Source organism: Choloepus didactylus, chromosome 20, assembly GCF_015220235.1.
Source record: "Choloepus didactylus isolate mChoDid1 chromosome 20, mChoDid1.pri, whole genome shotgun sequence".
Taxonomy (NCBI): Eukaryota; Metazoa; Chordata; class Mammalia; order Pilosa; family Megalonychidae; genus Choloepus; species Choloepus didactylus.
The window spans coordinates 49,591,684-49,616,508 of NC_051326.1; the positions used below are offsets into that span (position 1 = coordinate 49,591,684).

Below are 24,825 nucleotides of genomic sequence, written 5' to 3' on the forward strand. Positions count from 1 at the left end.
TTAAGAAACAGCCAGTACTTCTAAATTGTTTACTATGAGATGAATGCCATTTTGATTCATTTAATCATTACGCCAATGCTTTAAGTTAGGTATTAATAATGATTATTCCTGATACACAAAAAAGGAAACTGAGGAATATGCAGGTCAAATAATTTGCCCAAAGTTATGCAGGTAGTTAGGGGTAAAAGTAGGATTCGCTCTCATGTAGTGTGATGTCAGAGGCTATGCTCTTAACTGCTACACTATAGTTTAGTAAATTCAACTTTGCTCAAATGTGTGTGAATATTTAATTGCTAAATATCTAGAAATGGACTTGCTAGTACAAAGGGCATATTTGTTATTAATTTCACTTACATTACAAAATTGCCCTCTATAAAGGTAGGACCAATTACAATTCCACTCTTACTAATAGTGTCACCATCAACCTTTTAACTGTTGTCAGCTGATGGGTAAATAATGCTGTGACATTGTAGTTTTAATTTAAATTATGATGTTAATGATGTTCAGCATCTTTTCTAATGTAAAAGTCATTTATAACTCCTCTGAAATCTCTTTCCATAGTGTCTGCCCATTTTTAGTTAATATATTTTATGTGTTAAATTTAATATGTTAATAAGTCACTAAGTCCTCTCTTTTCTGCTATAAGGGGCTTGTTTCTTGATTATTTGTTTGTTTTATAGTGCAACCCAAAGCAACCATGCACTAACATTTTCATCTTTTTACATTATTTTGGAAGTGCTTTTGATAGGGGAAGATTTATTCATTTCATTTCTCTTTATCTACTTTTAAATTTAACACCCCTTTCAGGTCCTAAATATGTTATAAATTAAACTTTAGCAAATGTCTGCTTATTTCCATCTAAAAAGTTTACATTGGATTTAAATTATTCATGAAAGCTACCTATAAGTTAAGAGCTAGTACTACTTTTATCCAAGTCAACTTAGAATATGTCCATAAGGCTGAGGAAAACAGTGCACCTAAAATTATTGCCTTTCTCCCCCAAAAGAAGCATTTTACCTCCAATGGCCATTCTAGAACTTTGTATGGAGTATGGCTATAGAAAATTCTCCTAGATGTGTGGGGAGAAAGAGTATGCATCATTAAACATTAGAATTCTTTTGACAGATATATTACACAAAGTTTAGCATATTGAATCATTTTACATGGTTTCCTTGTTTGGAAGGAAAATTAAAAGTTCAACACAGTACATTTTTATGATATCAAAAATTCACCCAACTATATACAAAAGTGACTGCTGACATTAAAAAAGAGGTTTAGCTTAAATGCAAGATGTTACTAGTTATTTAGGCAAATGTACTTCTGTAAACATAGTTACACTAGATCTTATAAAAAGATGGTACACCATTTTTCTGTCAAACAAAAATTAAGACCCAAGGAAAAGACATAAACCATTATTAGGGAGGAAAAATGAAAGCGGTAAACAAAGTCAGTATTTAGCTTAAACCAGAATAAAATCTCCCAGCAAAGACTACAGGATACAATTTTCTTACCAAAGATTTTTAACAGGCAAAATTTCTATGGGGAATTTGCAAGATTCCTGTTCTGTATGGGGCCATCCATAGTAAACTGTCAGACCTTAGGCTGTAAACTAGTGGAAGGCAGAGACCACAGCACTAAGCCAAATACCTTGCCCAGAGTACTTGTTTAGTAAGTGTCTTTGTTTTAATTTTTTTGAGAAATTGATGATTCATGGACTGATGTTCAAAACAATTGTACCAGTAATCTCAGGAAGTACTTTAGCATACTTCACTATCTTCAAGGTTTTTTTTTTTTTTTCCCCACTAAAACTTATAAAATAATGATGGTGGGGTCAGGAACTGATTTGAGATTTCTCTGAATCTGAATGTGTAATGTCAGCAAAAAAAGTTATTCTCTCTTGGTATCTTCAGATTTGGAAGTTCCCCTAGTTCTACTGCAAGGGGAAGTAAGAGGAAAGGGTAACCATGTTCTGACATTAGTGTATGGAAAACTCAAGTAACCCGGAAGCTTTCATGGAACTGTGGGGAATTATGGCAATGTTGAAGAACTCCCAAAGTCATACAGCCACCCACGATAAGCATGAGTAATTTGTGGCACACAAAAGGTGCTCAGGAAGTTGACTCCACTCATTGCCAGCAGAACCTTCAGCAAAACAAAGAGTTGAGTTTCTGGTGATCTTTCTCCCTGCCATCCCCCTCAGGTGGCCTCTTGCTTTCTAAATACCTTTACCAGGTACGGGTCCCAATTAGATTGGCCATTCACCACAAATGATCCTTGGTCTCAAATGACTTTGCCCTCCTTCCCAACTTTGCTTTGATCAAAATTCCCACTGTCTTAAGCTGAGTTCTCAACTGGGAGGAAAGAAATTTCATGATTTCCAGTTTCTACCACACTCTAGGGTAGAACAGGGATCAGCAATTTGGTATCCTACTTTCCAAAAGATTGGTGGCTCATAACTTTGATAATGCCAAGTCATGCAAAATGTAAATTGCTACTAATTCCTAAACTAAATTCAGGAAAAATAAAAGTCCAAACACTTTTATTTATTTTTACCATGTGTAATATTTTATAACATAATAATTTAATAAATATTGTTATAATGGAGAGTCACAAAAGTCACAAAAATTACTTGAGTATTAGAAATAAATCATTGAAAACAATTGGGAAGTGTTCTTCCATGAGTTAGGAAATATGCTGACAAAATATAACTCAAGATTATTGTTATCTGGGGTACGAAGTATGAGAGTGATGAACTTCAAAGTTATATTAATAACATTTGCACCATTAAGCAAAACAATTGGATTTAGTAGGCCATCTACCAGTTTTACAAATTCTTTGTGTGTGTTTACACACATAAACACACACATACACAATACATATATATACACATGAAGAATATATCTTATAAATATACGTGAAATAGATGCAACAATAATAATATGTAATATCTGCATAGGGCTCTGTAGATAGATTAGAGGCAGTTTACAGTGTTTTAACAACTGACTCGGAATTAAAAGGTCTATGTAGGTTTAGATCCCATCTGTGTCATTTACTAACTGTGTAATGTTAGACAAATTATTTAACTTCTCTTTATGTTAGTTTGCTCTAATATAAATTACAGATAAGAATATGATAAAAATAGTACCAACTTTGAAGGGTTTTTTCGAGGACTAAGTGAAATACGTTGAACGACACTTTTAGAACTAAGCTTATTACATAGTGGATACTCATTAAATGTTTAGCTATTAACATTATCATTTGCAGTTACGTTAGTTTCATGTAATACATCGCATTTGACCTTCATATAGCTCTGTTATCTTTACAGAAAGAGAAATAGCCTTAGAAGGGATTTTCTCACATGCATAGTTATTGGCAATGCCAGGACTACAATCTAATGGTATTTGTTAGTTGGTTTTAAATAAATTCTTTTTGAAGGGTCAAAGAATTTAAATTTATAAAGTTGGACCTATTTCAGCAGATTGATTTCTCCTTCTGGACACATGATGCACTTTTCTTTAAAATAGTCATCACTCAGAATACAATTCACAAAATTTTTTGGGAAACAGATATTGATTTTATTTTAAGTAAAGTCTTTAGCATGGAAATTGAATGCAGAGTGTGATTTTCTCTTTGGGCTCTAGTTCAGAGGAAATTGGATTTCCTAGAGTGCCAGCTGCAGAGACGCCACAGGTGTTCATGGCTCAGCAATCACAGTAGCTAATTGGGACATGCTAGGACAAAAAAATGCCCTAAATCTAAATCTTGTTCTATGACATTTTATTTCTCCAACAAGAGCAAGCCCACAAGTTCTTCTTAACTGGTGATGCTAAAGGAATCTAGCTGTTATGGAATCCAGAAAATATGACACTTGGGGATTGGAAAAATCACAAGATAGGAAGAACTAAGAGTTGTTGAAGGCAGCAGGATTTAGGTTGTATGCAACATCTGCTGCTTAGCAAGGGTCGTGGGTACTAAAGGCCCTTCCATCTGAGAATTTTTGAATCTGAATGGTAGTCCAAAGGTTAGGATTAGCAGAAGACCAGTCCTGAGAACGTACAGTTAGAAAAACTATACCATGGCAACTAAAATAGAGTCCAGAAAGTTGAATACAATAATGTTGGGTATAAGGGGTAGAAAGGGTGCTTAACAGATGAGTGAAAGGAGTTAGTAATCGATTTCTGGGGTTGAGAAAAGTTATACAAATTCTTATAGTGGAATTTTCTGTTAGTTATACATTCCATTTGAAACAGTAATGAAATAGAATCATAAACATCAAGCCTTCTGTGGACCATAGAAATCATACAGTACACATACTCATTTTACAAACATGAAACTTAAGTCAGATGAGGTTAATTCCTTTGTCCTAGTATAGAGCTGAACATGCTGAGTGTCTTTGGGTTTTGTAATTTTCTCCTACTTAGTAAGTCATTCCCAAATTTATCCATCTGATGAACTAACCTTAGCAATAACTAGTTCTGGGGTCAGTTCCTTTGCAAAGCCCTCTTTGACCTCTCTAATCATAGCTACGATCTCTTCTGTGTCCTCATAAACCATCTTACACAGATGGTGGTTGATTCAATCAGTAGGTTCTGAACACTTAATATAGACCAGGAAAATATGCTTAGCTCTGAGAATACAGAAAGGCATAAGACATGGGTTTGCACTGAAGGAAGAAACATACAACCTTGCCATTTTCATGGTTCTTGCCACACCTCATGTTTGTTCAATTTATAAAGTCTCATTCATTTATATACCTTCAGAACCTAGAAGAGTTCCATGCAAAAAATATGTATTCAATATTGTTGAAAGAATAAGAAACTGATGAATAAATTATGGATACCCACATTTATTCTTTGGTTCCTGTGACAGTAAAGGGTACGGTCTACAAAGCCTTTTGTTTGATTTTTTTTCTCATGTCATATTCTAATGCTAACTTTTGAATATTTTTATTAGGCTTGGAAATAGACTGGAATTGATCATTTGACATTTGAAGGCTACTTGGAATTAGTGATTTGTTATGAAACTGGATCCCAAACAAAGTTCCTTTCCATCTTGGTATGGACCAGTAGAAGGCTGGTTCAAACACTGTTCTGACTATTTATCAATTATGTCATTTTAGGATAGTCACTTAAACTCTCTGATCTTTGCTTTCCTGACCTCTAAAGTGGAAATAATAATCACACATATTGGCAGAGTTGTAGGAGGGTTTAAGTGCTTGCCCAGTGCTGCAGAATAGTAGGGCTCAGTCAGGATAGGTTTTATTATATACAAATTCACACAACAGGATGATTAATCATGTTTTCAAGCATATGATGCCTCTCTATAGTGTTAATACTGACTGTGGTCTTGAATGATGTACCATAAGAACTAAGATTTTGTATTTTGTATCTTCCAGCCTCTCATTCTGCATAATGAACTCTTGAATGCTAGAAAAGTTTACCTTTATTGGCAGAGTATGTTGAATATTCCATACCATAGTTGGCTTTTTACCTGAGGAATTACTGCTAGAGAAAAAAAAAAAAGCCTTTTAAAAGCTCAGTTTTAAGAAATAAAAAAGAAACCACCTCTTTATCTCAGGGCAGATTTTGGAAAAGTTTTCTAGTTAGCATTCTTGAATAAATGCTTTATTGCTCACAGACCAGGTTCAGAAAAATTAAGTAATAACATCTGATTTTTTTTCAAACTGATAAATGAATATTTAAGGTAATTGTACATGCCCAAATTGGATATGGAAATTCATTAGTGAAAATTAGGCAAACTTCTGTTTCTTTCTGATTAAGAAAGTTAGCCACAACTTAAAGTTGTTCAAGGAGCACAGCTCTTAAGATCCACAGTGACACTGAGGGAGGTTTATCAACAGTAATTAACAACAACTTATGGGAACCTTCGGCAAGGTAAATTAAACCCTAATTAAAGATCTGCTTAATTTCGTTAAAGATAAAACGTCCCTAAATAGAATTAATAGCGGAACTAGTGATCTGATTTTAAAGGAGCTTAGTACAAAGGAGTATCTGTACAACTGCCCAAGGATAAATAAGACCTAGTAATATGATTATAAATTATTTTTTGGGTAAAGTTTGTAATTTGATGATAGAAGACTACTTGAGTCTAATTTTAGCAGCAGATTATAAATTCTGATTTTATATTGAATTTATTCAAATTAAAGGATGTTATTTTCTTTATCAAACTAAAAAACCTTCATTCACAAACTTAGCTTCATGCTTTTTTAGGTAAGTATGCAAAAACCTTTGCCTGCAAGTAAAGCATAAAATATGGTATAGAATCATTACCTTTATGTGGCTCCTTGGATATCCACATGTTTGCACGACCAACTGGAACCTTTCTTGACAGAATTTTGTTGATAATTTGAGACGCAAACACTTGGCTGAATTCAATAACTACATTTTTTTTTCCTTCTTCCACCAGATGTGGTCACTCTAGAGAATAATAAAAAAGCAAAGTAATGAGGTTTATATTCATAATGAAGCAAAAAATTCTACATGAGGGATATGGTTATCAGGAGGGCTTTGATTTGTTTGCTTGTTTTTAATGCACTTGCAGGGAGAAGGTAATAAGAGCCAGGCTACACAGACACATGGAGATAAATCTGGGAGGGACAATGGGATAACCACTTCATATGGCAACCAACTGATTTTATAAATGATTCCTTATAGAAAAACCCCTTTAGAAAATCACTAGAATTACTAAAATTGTTTAATTACTGCATGTAATGTAAAAATTACAGAAAATTATAAACATATTTGCATAAAACTATATGAAAGAATTATTTTGTGATTGACTCTAGAAAGTATTAAGAAAGTATGAACATTTAGAGACTAATTCAAGTGAACAGTACTGGGAAGCATATATATTTGTACAAGTATTATGCAGTTTATATCATTAATAGCATGTGTTTTTATTTTTGTCCTTCTCAGTTCAAAAAACAGTAAATAAACTGCAGTCATTTACATCTAAAAGATCTTACAAGAGCATTTTATTTGCTAAATAAAAACAGAAACAAAATGCAGCATTTTAAGTAGTAATTTTAAATTTCTTATTTGGTATTACAGTAAAGCAACACCAAAAATACAGTGTTTACAATGAATTTCATGCATAATCTCCTATGATTAATATTTATGTAGTGGGCACAATTATTTTTAATATGTTCTGAGTTATTTTCTTAGAAAATTTGCTAAGAATCATTCGGAAGGCATTCAATACAGTGGTGTTATGAAAATGTAGGAAAATTATTTTAGCATATGAAGAACACCAATTAGAAAAATTTAAGCAAATCTTATAAATGAACCAACATAATGCAAATTGATTAACTGAGGATACACTAATAGGACAGGATCTTAATTAATGATCAAAGCTGCTCCATTTGATATATGGCCAACACTTTGTTAAAAACTCAAACTTTAGTAAAATATTATTCAGTTAATTTATACAATGACTTATTCTTCTGGTAATCCTAGAAATTCACCCTTATCACTTTTTAACCACTTTATAACATTCTATACGTTCATTACGTGGTTCATCATCACACTGGGAAAAGTGTTTTCTTATTTCTCATGGTTCATGGAAGATAGAAGGGAGAAAGACCTATAGATCATCAGGCCCACGCCCTGTTGGAGTTGGCTATAGGCCCTTGACAGCAGATATGTCTGAAAAGAGTCAGCAAAAGGACAGATTTTTCATTAAAGGGATAGCATTTATAAAACAGAATTTTGTTACAGAATGAAAGGCTTTATTTGGTGAGCTCCCTCTCTTCTCAATGCACATTGACAAGTCAGACTGTTGAAAAGTGCCATTTTCATTTCCCTTGTGAAACGTTTTGCCTTTCACAGAGACTGTTCTTTAAATATCACACCCTCAGGTGACAGGATGACTCAGCTCGTTTCCTGGTTCCCGTGCCCTCACCAGGAGCTAGGTAGGGTACACTTTCACAAATAAAAGGCTCTCCTCTTTAGGAACAGAAAAATTAGAGCAACTTTTACATGCAATACTTCTGCTCCAAGGTGCACTTTCAGTCTGTGATGTTTATGTGATAAAGATGAAAACACTCATGGATAAATGGACTATAGGCTAAATGTCTGTAAAGGGTGTTTCATGTTTCTTACTAAATATTCTATCCATATTCTGATTTACGATAACTGGTATATAACATAGAAACTGGGCTAAATTTCTTAAAATCAGAATAAAAAATACAATGAAATGGACTGAGCTGATTATTCTTTTAATAAAATGTCCACTTTATAGATGGAATCACCAGAATCATTGATTAACGAGTCCTTTCAGTGACATGATCTTACAAAACTTCATCTTTTCCCAATTATTTAGGAGCAATCTGAAGGAATAGACCACTTCGGTTTGGGGTGCTTAGAGTTTTCTGTCACAAATGTGCTAGTGATAATTTTTACTGGAATTCCCAGAATGAGCTATTATAAATGGGGTGTTTAGCAGGTAGATTGGTTTCCGAACACAAATAACAATAACCAAGTGAGAGTTCACTCACACTTCTGTCCTTGGCTAAAGCTTCACTTATACCTTCCCAATCATCCACTACTCTTCCAGTCTCTTCCAGTTTCATAGATGAGAATCTGTGGGATTTTCTTTATGGCACTTATCATAATATGAAATTATGCTATACATTTATTTTGTTTTGTTTTAAACTTTTTGTTTTGAGATAATTGTAGATTCATATAAAGTTGTAAGAAATAATATTGAGATCTCATGCAAAATATAGTACATTATCACAACCAGAATATTGGCATTTATAGTTTCCACCAATCATGTTCAGATTTCCCTGGTTGTGCTTGTACTCATTTGTGTGTGCATTAATTCTATGCTATTTTATCACAAGCGTAGGTTCATGTATCCAGTGCCATAGTCAAGATACAGAGTGTTTACATCATCACCATGATCCCTCTTGTTGCCCTTTTATATCTACACCCAGTTCCTTGCCCCCATTCCCCATCCTTACTCCCTGGTAACCATTAATCTGTTCTTCATTTCTATAATTTTGTTGTTTTAAGAATGTTTTATAGATGGAATAATGCAGTATATAATCTTTGAGATTGGCTTTTCTCACTCAGCATAATTCTGTAGAGATTAATTCAGGTTGTTGCACGTCTCAGTAGTCCATTCCTTAGTATAACTGTGTAGTGTTCCATGGTATGGATATGACAATTGGTTTAACTATTCACCCACTGAAGGACATTTGGGTTATTTGGGTTTATGCCTATATGAATAATAAGCTGCTATGAACATTTGTGCATAGGTTTTTTTGGCAAACAAATTTACATTTATTGGAATAAATGCTCAAGTACAATTGCTGAGTTATATGGTAATTGTATGTTTAGTTTAGTTTTTAAACTAACAAGTTGTTTTCCAGAGAGGTTATACCATTTTACATTTCCACTAACAATGTGTAAGCAAGCTAGTTCCTCTGTATCCTTGCCAAAAGTTGGTGTTGTTACCATTTGTTATTTTAGCCATTCTGATAGGTACATAGTTTTGATATCTAATATTCAATATCTCATTAGAGTTTTAAATTTTCCTTTCCCTAGTGGCTAATGAATTTGAACATCTTTTCATGTGCTTCTTTGCCATCTGTGGAAATGTCTGTTCATATCTTTGCCCATTTTCTAATTGGATTTTTTTTTTTACCGTTGAATTTTGAGAGTTCTTTGTATATCATAGATACCAATCCTATGTTGGATTTGTGGTTTTGCAAATATTTTCCCCAATCTATTGTTTGCCTTTTTATTGCCTACTACGTTCTTTTGTAGAGCAAGAAGGTTTAATTTTGATGGAGTTCAATTATCCTTTATGGATCGTATATTTATTTGTATTTGAATTTATTTTTTTCTTACAACACCAAAATAATAAAACTCATTATGGTAGAGATGTTGCTCTCTGATTTCCAAATATCAAGAGTCTGGAATTGTGCCAGGCACATAGTAGATGCTCAATAAAATGTAAGTTGAATGAATACACAAATGAATGAACACAAATTCATTAGGTAAAAATTATTTTCAATTAATTCTTTTTCTAACACTGGGGAAATAATAAGAGCAAAAATGGCATATTTAGATTTTTCAAAATGCTTTTAAACGCATTATTATAATGTGATTATCGTAATCCCTTTTGTGAGTAAGAAAGATCAGAAAATTATTCCTTTTCTTTTCAAATAAGCTGCAGAGATTTATCTCAGGCCAAATGGCCAAAAAGTCTGAGTCTTGTTTGAAGTATGGTAAGTTTCTGTCCTGTATTCCCTTAATATTTAAATGTGATCGAAGATGAACAGAAGTAGGTATTAACTCATACAGAAGTAAAAACTCTAAAGAACTTACTACCTTCAATTGGAATATGAATTGAAGCATAAATAAGTTTAATCACAGTTGATATTAAACACACAGACAGCAGATCCACATCTGGTGTTTAAGGGTGGGAGGAAGACAGCTAACTTCATGAATACACCCAGCCTGCTCTCCCTCAAAAGGGAGCTGTGGTGTCATCGAATACTGAAATGAACCAAACAGACTTACTCTTCTGTTCTGAAAAAAAGATTTCCTAGGCTTAGCAGATAGGTGACGGCTGCATCCACGCTATCCCTGGCCTCATAATGTAAGTGAGTGTCAAAAGGAGATGCTACTTCCTTTTTGAACATTTATTCATGACATTAGCATAGAGTGGTGGGAACATTTTACCTGGAGATAATAAAACTGAATTATCTTTCTTATAAGTTCTTTAAAGTGAAGTCAGAATGAACAAATCTGTACTATCCTTTTCAATGCGAAATTGAAATCTTTTTTTTTTTTTTTTTTACAAAACAAATTGTACTTTCGATTGTTTACAGTACCATTACATAGTTGTACATTCATCACCTAAATCAATCCCTGACACCTTCATTAGCACACACACAAAAATAACAAGAATAATAATTAGAGTGAAAAAGAGCAATTGAAGTAAAAAAGAACACTGGGTACCTTTGTCTGTTTGTTTCCTTCCCCTATTTTTCTACTCATCCATCCATAAACTAGACAAAGTGGAGTGTGGTCCTTATGGCTTTCCCAATCCCATTGTCACCCCTCATAAGCTACATATTTATACAACTGTCTTCGAGATTCATGGGTTCTGGGTTGTAGTTTGATAGTTTCAGGTATCCACCACCAGCTACCCCAATTCTTTAGAACCTAAAAAGGGTTGTCTAAAGTGTGCGTAAGAGTGCCCACCAGAGTGATCTCTCGGCTCGTTTTGGAATCTCTCTGCCACTGAAGCTTATTTCATTTCCTTTCACATCCCCCTTTTGGTCAAGAAGATGTTCTCTGTCCCACGATGCCGGGTCTACATTCCTCCGCGGGAGTCATATTCCACGTTGCCAGGGAGATTCACTCGCCTGGGTGTCTGATCCCACGTAGGGGGGAGGGCAGTGATTTCACCTTTAAAGTTGGCTTAGCCAGAGAGAGAGGGCCACATCTGAGCAACAAAGAGGCATTCAGGAGGCGACTCTTAGGCACAAATATAGGGAGGCCTAGCCTCTCCTTTGCAGCAACCGTCTTCCCAAGGGTAAAACTTATGGTAGAGGGCTCAACCCATCAAACCACCAGTCCCCTATGTCTGTGGTCATGTTAGCAACCATGGAGGTGGGGTAGGCGAATACCCCTGCATTCTCCACAGGCTCCTCAAGGGGGCACTACATCTTTTTTTTTTTTCCTTGTTTTTCTTTTTTTTTTTTTTTTTAACTTTCCCTTCTTTTTTAAATCAACTGTATGAAAAAAAAAGTTAAAAAGAAAACAAACATACAATAAAAGAACATTTCAAAGAGACCATAACAAGGGGGTAAGAAAAAGACAACTAACCTAAGATAACTGCTTAACTTCCAACATGTTCCTACTTTACCCCAAGAAAGTTACATAATATAGCAACATTTCTGTGAACTTGTTCCTACTATATCCATCAGAAATTAACAGACCATAGTCATTTCTGGGCATCTCCAGAACTTTAAATAGCTTATCTGTTCTTCTTGGATTATTGTTCCCCCTTCCTTAATTGCTCTCTACTGCTAGTTCCCCTACATTCTACATTATAAACCATTTGTTTTACATTTTTCAAAGTTCACATTAGTGGTAGCATATAATATTTCTCTTTTTGTGCCTGGCTTATTTCGCTCAGCATTATGACTTCAAGGTTCATCCATGTTGTCATATGTTTCACCAGATCGTTCCTTCTTACTGCCGCGTAGTATTCCATCGTGTGTATATACCACATTTTATTTATCCACTCATCTGTTGAAGGACATTTGGGTTGTTTCCATCTCTTGGCAATTGTGAATAATGCTGCTATGAACATTGGCGTGCAGATATCTGTTCGTGTCACTGCTTTCCGATCTTCCGGGTATATACCGAGAAGTGCAATCGCTGGATCGAATGGTAGCTCTATATCTAGTTTTCTAAGGAACTGCCAGACTGACTTCCAGAGTGGCTGAACCATTATACAGTCCCACCAACAATGAATAAGAATTCCAATTTCTCCACATCCCCTCCAGCATTTGTAGTTTCCTGTTTTTTTTAATGTCAGCCATTCTAACCGGTGTTAGATGGTATCTCATTGTGGTCTTAATTTGCATCTCTCTAATAGCTAGTGAAGCTGAACATTTTTTCATGTGTTTCTTGGCCATTTGTATTTCCTCTTCATAGAACTGTCTTTTCATATCTTTTGCCCATTTTATAATTGGGCTGTCTGTACTATTGTCATTGAGTTGTAGGATTTCTTTATATATGCAAGATATCAGTCTTTTGTCAGATACATGGTTTCCAAAAATTTTTTCCCATTGAGTTGGCTGCCTCTTTACCTTTTTGAGAAATTCCTTTGAGGTGCAGAAACTTCTAAGCTTGAGGAGTTCCCATTTATCTATTTTCTCTTTTGTTGCTTGTGCTTTGGGTGTAAAGTCTAGGAAGTGGCCGCCTAATACAAGGTCTTGAAGATGTTTTCCTACATTATCTTCTAGGAGTTTTATGGTACTTTCTTTTATATTGAGATCTTTGGTCCATTTTGAGTTAATTTTTGTGTAGGGGGTGAGGTAGGGGTCCTCTTTCATTCTTTTGGATATGGATATCCAACTCTCCCAGCCCCATTTGTTGAAAAGACCATTATGGCTCAGTTCAGTGACTTTGGGGGCCTTATCAAAGATCAGTCGGCCATAGATCTGAGGGTCTATCTCTGAATTCTCAATTCGATTCCATTGATCTATATGTCTATCTTTGTGCCAGTACCATGCTGTTTTGGCAACTGTGGCTTTATAATAAGCTTCAAAGTCAGGGAGTGTAAGTCCTCCCACTTGGTTTTTCTTTTTTAGAGTGTCTTTAGCAATTCGAGGCATCTTCCCTTTCCAAATAAATTTGATAACTAGCTTTTCCAAGTCTGCAAAGTAGGTTGTTGGAATTTTGATTGGGATTGCATTGAATCTGTAGATGAGTTTGGGTAGAATTGACATCTTAATGACATTTAGCCTTCCTATCCATGAACATGGAATATTTTTCCATCTTTTAAGGTCCCCTTCTATTTCTTTTAGTAGAGTTATGTAGTTTTCTTTGTATAGGTCTTTTACATCTTTGGTTAAGTTGATTCCTAGGTACTTGATTTTTTTCGTTGCTATTGAAAATGGTATCTTTTTCTTGAGTGTCTCTTCAGTTTGTTCATTTCTAGCATATAGAAACATTACTGACTTATGTGCATTAACCTTGTATCCCGCTACTTTGCTAAATTTGTTTATTAGCTCTAGTAGGTGTATCGTTGATTTCTCAGGGTTTTCTAGATATAAGATCATATCATCTGCAAACAATGACAGTTTTACTTCTTCTTTTCCAATTTGGATGCCTTTTATTTCTTTGTCTTGCCGGATTGCCCTGGCTAGCACTTCCAGCACAATGTTGAATAACAGTGGTGACAGCGGGCATCCTTGTCTTGTTCCTGATCTTAGAGGGAAGGCTTTCAGTCTCTCACCATTGAGTACTATGCTGGCTGTGGGTTTTTCATATATGCTCTTTATCATGTTGAGGAAGTTTCCTTCAATTCCTACCTTTTGAAGTGTTTTTATCAAAAAGGGATGTTGGATTTTGTCAAATGCTTTTTCAGCATCTATTGAGATGATCAATTGATTTTTCCCTTTTGACTTGTTAATGTGTTGTAATACATTGATTGATTTTCTTATGTTGAACCATCCTTGCATGCCTGGAATGAACCCCACTTGGTCATGGTGTATGATTTTTTTAATGTGTCTTTGGATTCGATTTGCAAGTATTTTGTTGAGGATTTTTGCATCTATATTCATTAGGGAGATTGGCCGGTAGTTTTCCTTTTTTGTAGCATCTTTGCCTGGTTTTGGTATTAGATTGATGTTCGCTTCATAAAATGAGTTAGGTAGTGTTCCATTTTTTTCAATGTTTTGAAAGAGTTTGAGTAAGATTGGTGTCAGTTCTTTCTGGAAAGTTTGGTAGAATTCCCCTGTGAAGCCATCTGGCCCTGGGCATTTATTTGTGGGAAGATTTTTGATGACTGATTGGATCTCTTTGCTTGTGATGGGTTGGTTGAGGTCTTCTATGTCTTCTCTGGTCAGTCTAGGTTGTTCATATGTTTCCAGGAGATTGTCCATTTCTTCTACATTATCCAGTTTGTTGCCATACAGTTGTTCATAATATCCTCTTATAATTTTTTTAATTTCTTCAGGATCTGCAGTTATGTCACCTTTTTCATTCATTATTTTGTTTATATGGGTCTTCTCTCTTTTTGATTTTGTCAGTCTAGCTAGGGGCTTGTCAATCTTGTTGATCTTCTCAAAGAACCAACTTTTGGTGATATTTATCCTCTCTATTGTTTTTTTGTTCTCTATGTCATTTATTTCTGCTTTAATCCTTGTTATTTCTTTTCTTCTACTTGGTTTAGGATTGGTTTGCTGTTCATTTTCTAGCTTCTTCAGTTGATCCATTAGTTCTCTGATTTTGGCTCTTTCTTCCTTTTTAATATATGAGTTTAGTGCTATAAATTTCCCCCTTAGCACTGCTTTTGCTGCATCCCATAGGTTTTGTATGTTGTGTTCTCATTTTCATTCGTCTCTATATATTTAGCAATTTCTCTTGCTATTTCTTCTTTAACCCACTGATTGTTTAGGAGTGTGTTGTTTAACCTCCAGGTATTTGTGAATTTTCTAAGTCTCTGATGGTTATTGACTTCTAATTGTATTCCATTGTGGTCAGAGAATGTGTTTTGAATAATTTCAATCTTTTTAAATTTATTGAGGCTTGTTTTATGTCCCAGCATATGATCTATTCTGGAGAAAGTTCCATGAGCACTAGAAAAGTATGTGTATCCTGGTGATTTGGGATGTAATGTCCTGTATATGTCTGTTAAATCTAATTCATTTATCAGATTGTTTAGGTTTTCAATTTCCTTATTGGTCTTCTGCCTGGTTGATCTATCTATAGGAGAGAGTGATGTGTTGAAGTCTCCCACAATTATTGTGGAAACATCAATTGCTTCCTTTAGTTTTGCCAGTGTTTCTCTCATGTATTTTGTGGCACCTTGATTGGGTGCATAGACATTTACGATTGTTATTTCTTCTTGCTGAATTGCCCCTTTTATTAGTATGTAGTGGCCTTCTTTGTCTCTCAAAACATCCCTGCATTTGAAGTCTATTTTATCTGCGATTACTATTGCTACACCTGCTTTCTTTTGGCTGTAGCTTGCATGAAATATTTTTTTCCATCCTTTCACTTTCAGTTTCTTTGTGTCCCTGTGTCTAAGATGAGTCTCTTGTATGCAACATATTGATGGTTCATTTTTTTTGATCCATTCTGCGAATCTATATCTTTTAACTGGGGAGTTTAATCCATTTACATTCAACGTTAAAACCGTGAAGGCATTTCTTGAATCGGCCATCTTATCCTTTGGTTTATGTTTGCCATATTTTTCCCTCTCTCTATTAATATCCTTTATTATACCCATACCGAATCTCTTTAGTACTGAACCTTTCTCCAAGTCTCTCTGTCCTGTCTTTGTTTCTCTGTCTGTAGGGCTGCCTTTAGTATCTCCAGTAGGGCAGGTCTCTTGTTAGCAAATTCTCTCAGCATTTCTTTGTCTGTGAAAAATTTAAGCTCTCCCTCAAATTTGAAGGAGAGCTTTGCTGGATAAAGTATTCTTGGCTGGAAATTTTTCTCACTCAGAATTTTAAATATATCGTGCCACTGCCTTCTTGCCTCCATGGTGGCTGCTGAGTAGTCACTACTTAGTCTTATGCTGTTTCCTTTGTATGTGGTGAATTGCTTTTCTCTTGCTGCTTTCAGAACTTGCTCCTTCTCTTCTATGTTTGACAGTGTGATCAGTATATGTCTCGGAGTGGGTTTATTTGGATTTATTCTATTTGGAGTTCGCTGAGCATTTATGATTTGTGTATTTATGTTGTTTAGAAGATTTGGGAAGTTTTCCCCAACAATTTCTTTGAATACTCTTCCTAGACCTTTACCCTTTTCTTCCCCTTCTGGGACACCAATGAGTCTTATATTTGGCCGTTTCATATTATCTATCATATCCCTGAGGTCCATTTCGATTTTTTCAATTTTTTTCCCCATTCTTTCTTTTATGCTTTCATTTTCCATTGTGTCATCTTCCAGGTCACTGATTCGTTGTTCAACTTCCTCTAGTCTTGTACTATGAGTGTCCAGAATCTTTTTAATTTGGTCAACAGTTTCTTTAATTTCCATAAGATCATCCATTTTTTTATTTAGTCTTGCAATGTCTTCTTTATGCTCTTCTAGAGTCTTCTTGATTTCCTTCATATCCTGTACTATGGTCTCATTGTTCATCTTTAGTTCTTTGAGTAGCTGCTGTAGGTGCTGTGTCTCTTCTGGTCTTTTGATTTGGGTGCTTGGGCTTGGGTTATCCATATCGTCTGGTTTTTTCATATGCTTTATAATTTTCTGTTGTTTTTGGCCTCGTGGCATTTGCTGAACTTGATAGGGTTCTTTTACGGTTTGTAGACCTATTGAAGTTCTTATCTCTAATTTATCAGATCTACAGCTTCGTGGAGTACACTTTCTCTAACTAACCAGCAGGTGGCGTCCACGAGCCACCTGTTCTCCACAAGCCAGTTCTCCCCTGCTTAGCCTTTTTGGTGAGTGGGGGAGTGAGTCTTGTGGGGCCCAATTGGTGTACCAAGTTTGCGTGTGTAGTCGGTGTTGCCTGCCCTGTATGTGGGGCATGTTTCTGGGCAGTCGGGGAGGGGGGGTGGCCCTAACAATCAAATCTCCCTGATGATCCTAGAGTTTTAAAGCTGCTGCAATAGTCTAATCCTTCAGTTCAGTCCTGCCACAGTTTGTCTCTGCCACTGACCCACAAGTCTTTGGTATTGGCGTATGGCTCCTGAGACTTGCAAGTGGGCCCCTCTTCCAGGCTGTGCACCCCGGGTCCTCTGTTGAGGGATGACTGTGCTATGTCACAGGTGAGTGCCGTCCCCCCAGGGCAGTTCTGGGCTACTGGGCTGTGTAGGGAGGCTCCCAGTCTGCTCAAATGATGGCTGAATGGGGCTTTGTTAATTCACACTGCTCCACCTTCCCAGCTCTGGGACATTCAGCTGAGGTTGCAGGGAAGGCTAATGTCCACGCCCAGTTTTGTGGTGTGTGCCTGTTATTTGAAGCACTTCCGTCACACTGGGTTGTCTGGGGCAGCTCTGGGCTATGGGGCTGGCGATGGGCAGGAGTGTTTCCTGTCCACCAGGATGACGACTGTGAGCGGACACCCCCCTTTTCTTGGGAAGTTGTGTTGTTTAGTGAATTTTCTCAGCCACTGGATTATTGCCTTTTGTCTCAGAGCTCTCTTAGTTCTGCTCTTGACTTGACGTGCCCAAATTGCATTTCTTTGAAGCTTTCTGTATTGGGGTTCTTAGAGTAATTGTTTTAGAAAAAGAAAAAAGGATTTAAAAAAAAAAAAAAAAAAAAAAGGGCCCTCCTCAGAGATCTAATGGGTTATTGAAATGCTAATAGACAAAGCAACCAGGGCCATTAAGGAAAGGTCCACAGGGCAGAGAGATCAGCTTTTCTTCGGGATTTGCATATGCGCCTCAAGGCCTGAGCTCCACCCTTCCCCTTTCTGTGTTCACCAGAACTGCAAAAATCCTCTGCTTTTATTTTGGAGTTTTTCGTGTTGTTTTTTTTCTATGCCTGTCTCCTCTCTGCTGGGCTGGCTGCTCTCAGATTCTCTGGTGTCTGGTCTCAGTCTATCTATGGTTGGAGTTTAAATCAGTAGAATGAGTTTCCGATAAGGGCTACCACTGCAGTTTTCCCTTCTCCTTCCCGGAGCTGACAGCCCCTCCTCCCACGGGACTGAGCCTGGCAGGGTGGGGCGCGGGTCCCCTGGCCGCAAAAGCTTACAGATTTCGCTGATCTCAGCAGTTCGACATTTTCATGAGTGTTGTATGAAGTATGTCCAAAGACAGATTGCTCTGTGGTGTCCAGTCCACGCAGTTCCTGGCTTTTTACCTACTTTCCTGGAGGAGTAACTAAAACTTACAGCTCAGCAGTCTGCCATCTTGCCCCGCCTTCCCCCTGTGTATTGCTTTTGTAATCAGAAAGAAATAAAACATTGTTTTATTTATTTTGCTCTGTGTGCCCTAACTTCCTGCACATCTCTGCGGAAGTGGAACCCTAAATTGAAATCTTGATATAAGGAAACAGGTGTTAATATAGATTCTCAACAAAATGGTGATCGTAGTGGCCAAGTGTGGGATGATTGGTGAAAACCCAGGCTTCTATGCTGTGAATATTTCTCATCAAGGTAACAGAAAGAAAATATAAAGCATTACATATAGGGGATGATTGCTTATTAAATTTGTTATTGCTTATATACATGTATAGATTCATGTATACACAGTATACAACATATCTTTGTATTCATGCATTGAGCTGTAGAGCACTGCTTTAAATGTTCCATTATGTAAAATTGTTTGGGATTTTCTAAAAGATATAATTAGTGCCCTCAGAAAATGATATCCAAATTTCAAGATTTGTTCAGAGCTCACAGACTTACAAAAAATCACTTCTGTGAGCTTTTCAGCTTCAGGAACCTTCCAAGGGATGAGGAAGGAGAGTTTACCCTTAGCTTTGAAACCCTTATCTCTTTCTGTTTTTACTGCCACATTGATAAAATAGTGTGATTAGGCTCAAAATCAATGATTCTCTGATTATATTATATGATGATATATGTCTGGAAGAGATTATTTAATCTAGAATTCTTAATGGTTCTAGGGAGCATAAAACCAAAATTACCCAGATTAATTAATGCCTTCACATACATGCTAGACAACTTATTGAATCTACCATGGGATCATGTGTTGGTTCATAAATATAAAAGTGTTCTCTATTTGTACCTCTAGGTCTGCTCTAGACCCTTTTCTACCCTGCTCTGTGTCCCTGCATCACTTGGGGTCACACACCCTCTGGTTTCAAAGGGATTTGCCCAATAGAACACAACAGTAGAAGGTCACAAAATGGAGTAAAAAAGAGGTCAAGTTATTTATTTTACCCTAGTTTTTATCGCCAGGCTGGGGTTGGCAATGTCTGCATGTCTCAGCACGAGGTCACACTCCCTGCCTGGTTACCCTTGCCTTCAGTCTTCTCTGGGTTCCAACTTGGCCTCCACAAGCCCAGCAGTTGTAATGGCTTCACTGTTATTAACTCTAGGGGACTTCAGCATCTTTTTTGGTTTCCCTTAACCCTGTCCTCATAGAACTTTATTAATTCTTCCACAACCACCCCTCTCAGCATACCATCTGCTTCATAACACTTGGTCTGCATTTCTAATGTAAATACCTTCATGGTAATTCTACTCTGTTTCTGCCTTCATTGGAATTGTACTTACCATTATAAAATAGTCTCTAAGATTGTTTTTTTAATTCTGAAGAGAATTATCCCAGCATAATACCTAGCACAGAACAGACACTCAATTAAGACAGCCACATTTTCCATGATCAAGAATCCTTTGTGAATAATAGCACTCAGGTTAGATACAATTTTAAGATATGGGACACCATGCTCTTTTTTCCTATTCACCAATTTATAAATGAATAATTATTTTATTATTCCTACTGGTCTTTTCATAAAAGCATGCTATTTCTTCCCACACAACACAAAGCAACCCCAAATCTCTTACTCCCCATTACTAAACATGTAGAGCCTTTTAGTCAACATCCAGTCAGGATGGAAACATACCTACTGTATATACAGTCTCATTCTTGACCAAATGCCTCATACCACAAAAGAAAATAAATCTAGGTGTGCTGCTCACCAGGAAGCACTTACTGGTTGATAACATTTCTATTGAAAAGTCCCATTCTCAAAATTCTTAGGCTCTTTGCCTTCCATAATCATTGACGTTAAAACAACAACAATGACAACAACAACAACAACAAAAGACAAAGTAGACATAAAATAGCATTGTTCTTTAGGTTAATGTTTATAAGTGTATTTTCTGGAAAGAATTTTCTAGAAAGGATTGAGTGCTGCAATACACCTCCAGTTAGGAGCACTTATTGAATTCTCTCATAGAATGTATCATACTTTGCTGTAATTATAGATTTTCCTATTATTACCCGTGACTCCATTATGAGATCTTGAAGGAGAGAGACCAGTGTCTATTGGACTTTATATCCCCAGAACTGGAACCACTATAGATACGTAAGCTCTGCTGAACAGAGGTTTGCTAAATTTAATAAGTAAACCAAAGAAGTATTAAAACAAACAAACAAACAAATTTCTATCTACCATCTCAGGGCTTTCAAATAGTTTCCAGGCACATTAAATAACACAGCAGAAGGGAAGGACTATGGCTTTCAGGACTAACTCTTTTTTTCTTTTTTTTTTAAATTAAGTTCAGTTTTATTGAAATATATTCACATACCATACAGTCATCCATGGTGCACAATCAACTGTTCACAGCACCATCATATAGTCATGCACTCATCATCCCAAACCATCTTTGAACATTTTCCCTACATCAGAAAGAATCAGAATAAGTATAAAAAATAAGAGTAAAAAAGAACGCCCAAATCATCCCCAACATCCCACCCTATTCTTCCTTCAGTTTTTGTTCCCATCTTTCCACTCATCCATCCACACACTAGACAAAGGGAGTGCGATCCACAAGGCTTTCACAATCACACTGTCACCCCTTGTAAGCTACATTGTTATACAATCGTCCTCAAGAGTCCAGACTACCAGGCTGAAGTTTGATAGTTTCAGGTATTTACTTCTAGCTATTCCCATACATTAAAACCAAAAAGGTGTTATCTACATAGAGCATAAGAATGTCCACCAGAGTGACCTCTTGACTCCACTTGAAATCTCTCAGCCTCTGAAACTTTATTTCGTTTCATTTTGCATTCCCCTCTTGGTCAAGGAGATATTCTCAATCCCATAATGCTGGGTCCAGATTCATCCCCGGGAGTCATATTCGGGACTAACTCTTAACCTGTCTTTTGGGACATTAGGTTTCCTTTCTCAGGACTCCAAATCATTTCTTTATTTTAACATAGTATATGGTAAAGAGTGATTGTATTTAAAAACTTAATCTTAGATCAGCGTATTGTTAATGGTTGCATTATAAAGTTCATTTAATTTAACTTAATCTTTATATTCATAATTTATGAAATGACAGATTTTTACTTTTCCCATTTAACAAGGAGTATGTGTTGTCTGATTTTCTTTAAGCCATTTATTTAGTGAATGAAAAGCATGATTTGTCCAACACTTTAAGAATGACTGATAACATCACATTTGTTTCACAGATGGGCTATATATATCAAGGTTGAAATTTAAAAAAATATTTCGTGATGAAAAATGGACATAAATTGACCTTTTGTTTGGGGGTAAAGAAAATCATACTTCTCTCTTTTCTTTCTCTCTTTCTTTCTTCCCTTCTGTCCTTCCCTCCCTCAGCCCCTTCTTCCTTCTTTCTTTCCTTCCTTCCTTTGCTCTTTTAATCTTTTCTTCTTTTAAAAATTTCCAAATTATGAAGGAGGAAAGGATGTGCCAGGCTGATATTTGTAAATACTTCTTAATATATAATACATTATAGGTGGTGCTATCTTTAGTCTCAATATATGAAAAAACTACTTTGGATACAACTTTCACTGTATCTAATTTCTCCTTTTTAAATTAAAAAAATCAAAGAACTAGTGAATTGTAATACAGAAATTTTGATCATATGAATGTAACTTACAGAACTAGCACAGTTAATTTTGAAGCAATTTGCTCCTGCTAATTTGTGTTTTATTGTTGGTGTTCCTTACGCTTATTGTTTTTATTAATGGCCCATTATGAATATATGACTTAAACATTATATGGCTCTGCAGTAAAGAAATTTCAAAACTGCAGACTGGCCAAAAGAGCCACAGTAGTCAGAGTAGCTTATGGGGTTTGGGTGAAGGATGGAACCAAGTGACTGAGTCAGGAGTACACTCACTGGAACTTGAGACACTGCCAGGATTACCAGTAAACCAGGTTTGCCTTTCAAATTCCCACAACAGTGCTGTTTAAAACAAAGCATAATTTATTGTATCAAGTTTTAAATACAGGAGTTGAAACAGCTGCCTTTATAGTCTTTGTTAACAGAAACCTCCTTTCAATAACTTTGAAAACCTCTGGGAATTTAATTACCTGCTGGAACATGTTGTTAACAAAGAAATGCACTGAACGTTTGTCAGTTACCAAATGTGTTTATTACTAGAGGGAAAGGGGGAAGGATAGAGGCTAAAGGACTTTACTGGGCTCTATTTCAAAGACAAAATTTGCAACTCCATTCTCTTTTGCTCCCTTTTTGTGACCTGCTGGTCACCCAATGGACCTTGAGATATCTGGGTTCCAGGAAATACTTCTTTATGAATTCTGGAACCTGAGAGAGTTCAGTAGCCAGATTCCAGATTGTTTGTAGGGTGAAAGACTGCAGTTATGAGACATCATAATGAAAAATATGAAGTACAGATTTTTAAAAATTTATTATGTGTTTTCATCAAAATGATTCATGTATATAATTTGAGTCAAATAGCTTTATAGCTTGTTATGAAAAACTATGTGCCCCAATTCTTACTTCCATTTTATTTCCAACTCTTCAGAAAGAATGACTTTCAACTCCTTTAGACATTTCTTTTGCTATTTACCTCCATAAACAAATGAATATATTGCTACTATTGAATGATTCCTCATCATGAAGCATTTATCTATTAACTTCCACCACTGAGGATAAAGAGGTTGTATTCTTTAACACACACATCCTTGCCCATGCCCATTTCTCACACATATTCTGCCCCCAAACATAGTTATATGAACATTTATTAGATTATTTGTTTCCTTATCATGAAAAACCATTGACAGATAAATCATATTATACTATGGTTAATTTCCTTATCTGCACAAATTTTCCTCCCTGGAATTAACAATTGTTTTTATGCATTTGCATAATTTTCTTTGTCCTTATCATGAATTCATCTCCAAAATCAACCCCAGTTAAGGGATCTCCTCTTATTACAATCAAATATATCAGGTATAGATTTTATGCTTTTAATGAAGCATCATGCGAAGCTGTCTGTGTACTCCAATCTAGTCTGGCAGTTCATCTGTGAGCCTGCTGAGTGGTCTGGGATGATTTCCTCTTCTGCCACCCCAAGAATTCCATCCCCTCTCTCTTGTAATGTGTCCCTGTTTATCTCATCCCATGTCTTCCACTTTCTTGATTTACTTACTCTTTTTGCTGGGAGACCTCATGTAATTTCCTAAGAAAACTTCTTGGGAGATAATTTTTGACTGTTTGCATATCTTGAAATGTCCATTTTTACACTGACATTGATCTTATATTTGGATGAGTAAAAATAATCTGGATTGGAAATAATTCTCCCTTGTACTTTTGAAGATATTACACCAATGTTTTCTACCTGTTGAGTATTTTGTATGAATCATTTCCTCTAGATTCCCATACTCAGAGGGTATTAGGATTTTCTCTTTGTTTCTGGTGTTTTGAAATTAAACAATGATGTATGTATGTGTGGATCTGGTTTCATTCATCATATTATGAACTCCATGAATCTTTCAGGGGCATTTTCTAGTGCTATTTCTTTAATGGTTCCTCCTCTCCATTTACTCTGTTCTTTTCATAGGAACTTGTATTACTCAGATGACAGTCCTCCTGAACAAGTCCTCTAATTTTCTCTTTTCTAGTTTCACCTTTTTTTTTCCTTTTTGTTCTGCTATCAGGTTTTACTCCACTTACCTTCTCACTCTTCTAGTGATTTTTGAAAATTTCACCACTCATATTTTTAATTTCCAATGATCTCTTCATTATTTGAATCATTTTCTCTCTCTTCTATTTTTAAAAATATTCAGTGGTTTCTCTCTTAACTCTGTGAGGAAGTTAATGATAGTTTATTATTTTTTTGTTTTTTTGCTTGCATAGTTTCTATTTCCTGAAGTTTTGTTTTTTTTCCTTATTATTATTGCTTTTGTTTTAACCTCTTTCATATCAGGGGATTTGCTCAAACATCTGGAGATCCTTGGCTATCTCCTCAAATTTAATGGGGGAGTATTAGAAAATTTATTGAAAGCCTTTTCATGTGGGTGGGATTCTTCTCTGTAGGTGCTATAGTAGATAAAATTATGCACCTCAGAAACACATGTTCTATATCTTAATCCATCTTGTGGGTGTGAATCTCTTGTAAACAGGACCTTTAGAAAGTGTTATTTTTAGTTAAGGTGTGGCCAACTGAATCAGAATGGGTTTTACTCC

The 24,825-nt window shown here is 35.9% G+C and overlaps 1 protein-coding gene across 20 annotated transcripts in view; it reads right to left on the bottom strand.

Moving 5' to 3' along the window:
* MYT1L (myelin transcription factor 1 like) overlaps positions 1-24,825 on the bottom strand; it is a 578,669-nt gene that overhangs the window by 289,717 nt on the left and 264,127 nt on the right. For all 20 annotated transcript variants that reach the window (XM_037812732.1, XM_037812728.1, XM_037812736.1 and 17 more), the window contains one exon: positions 6,291-6,437. The gene's annotated coding sequence lies outside the window, so the exon portion shown is untranslated. The remainder of the gene's footprint in view (positions 1-6,290; positions 6,438-24,825) is intronic.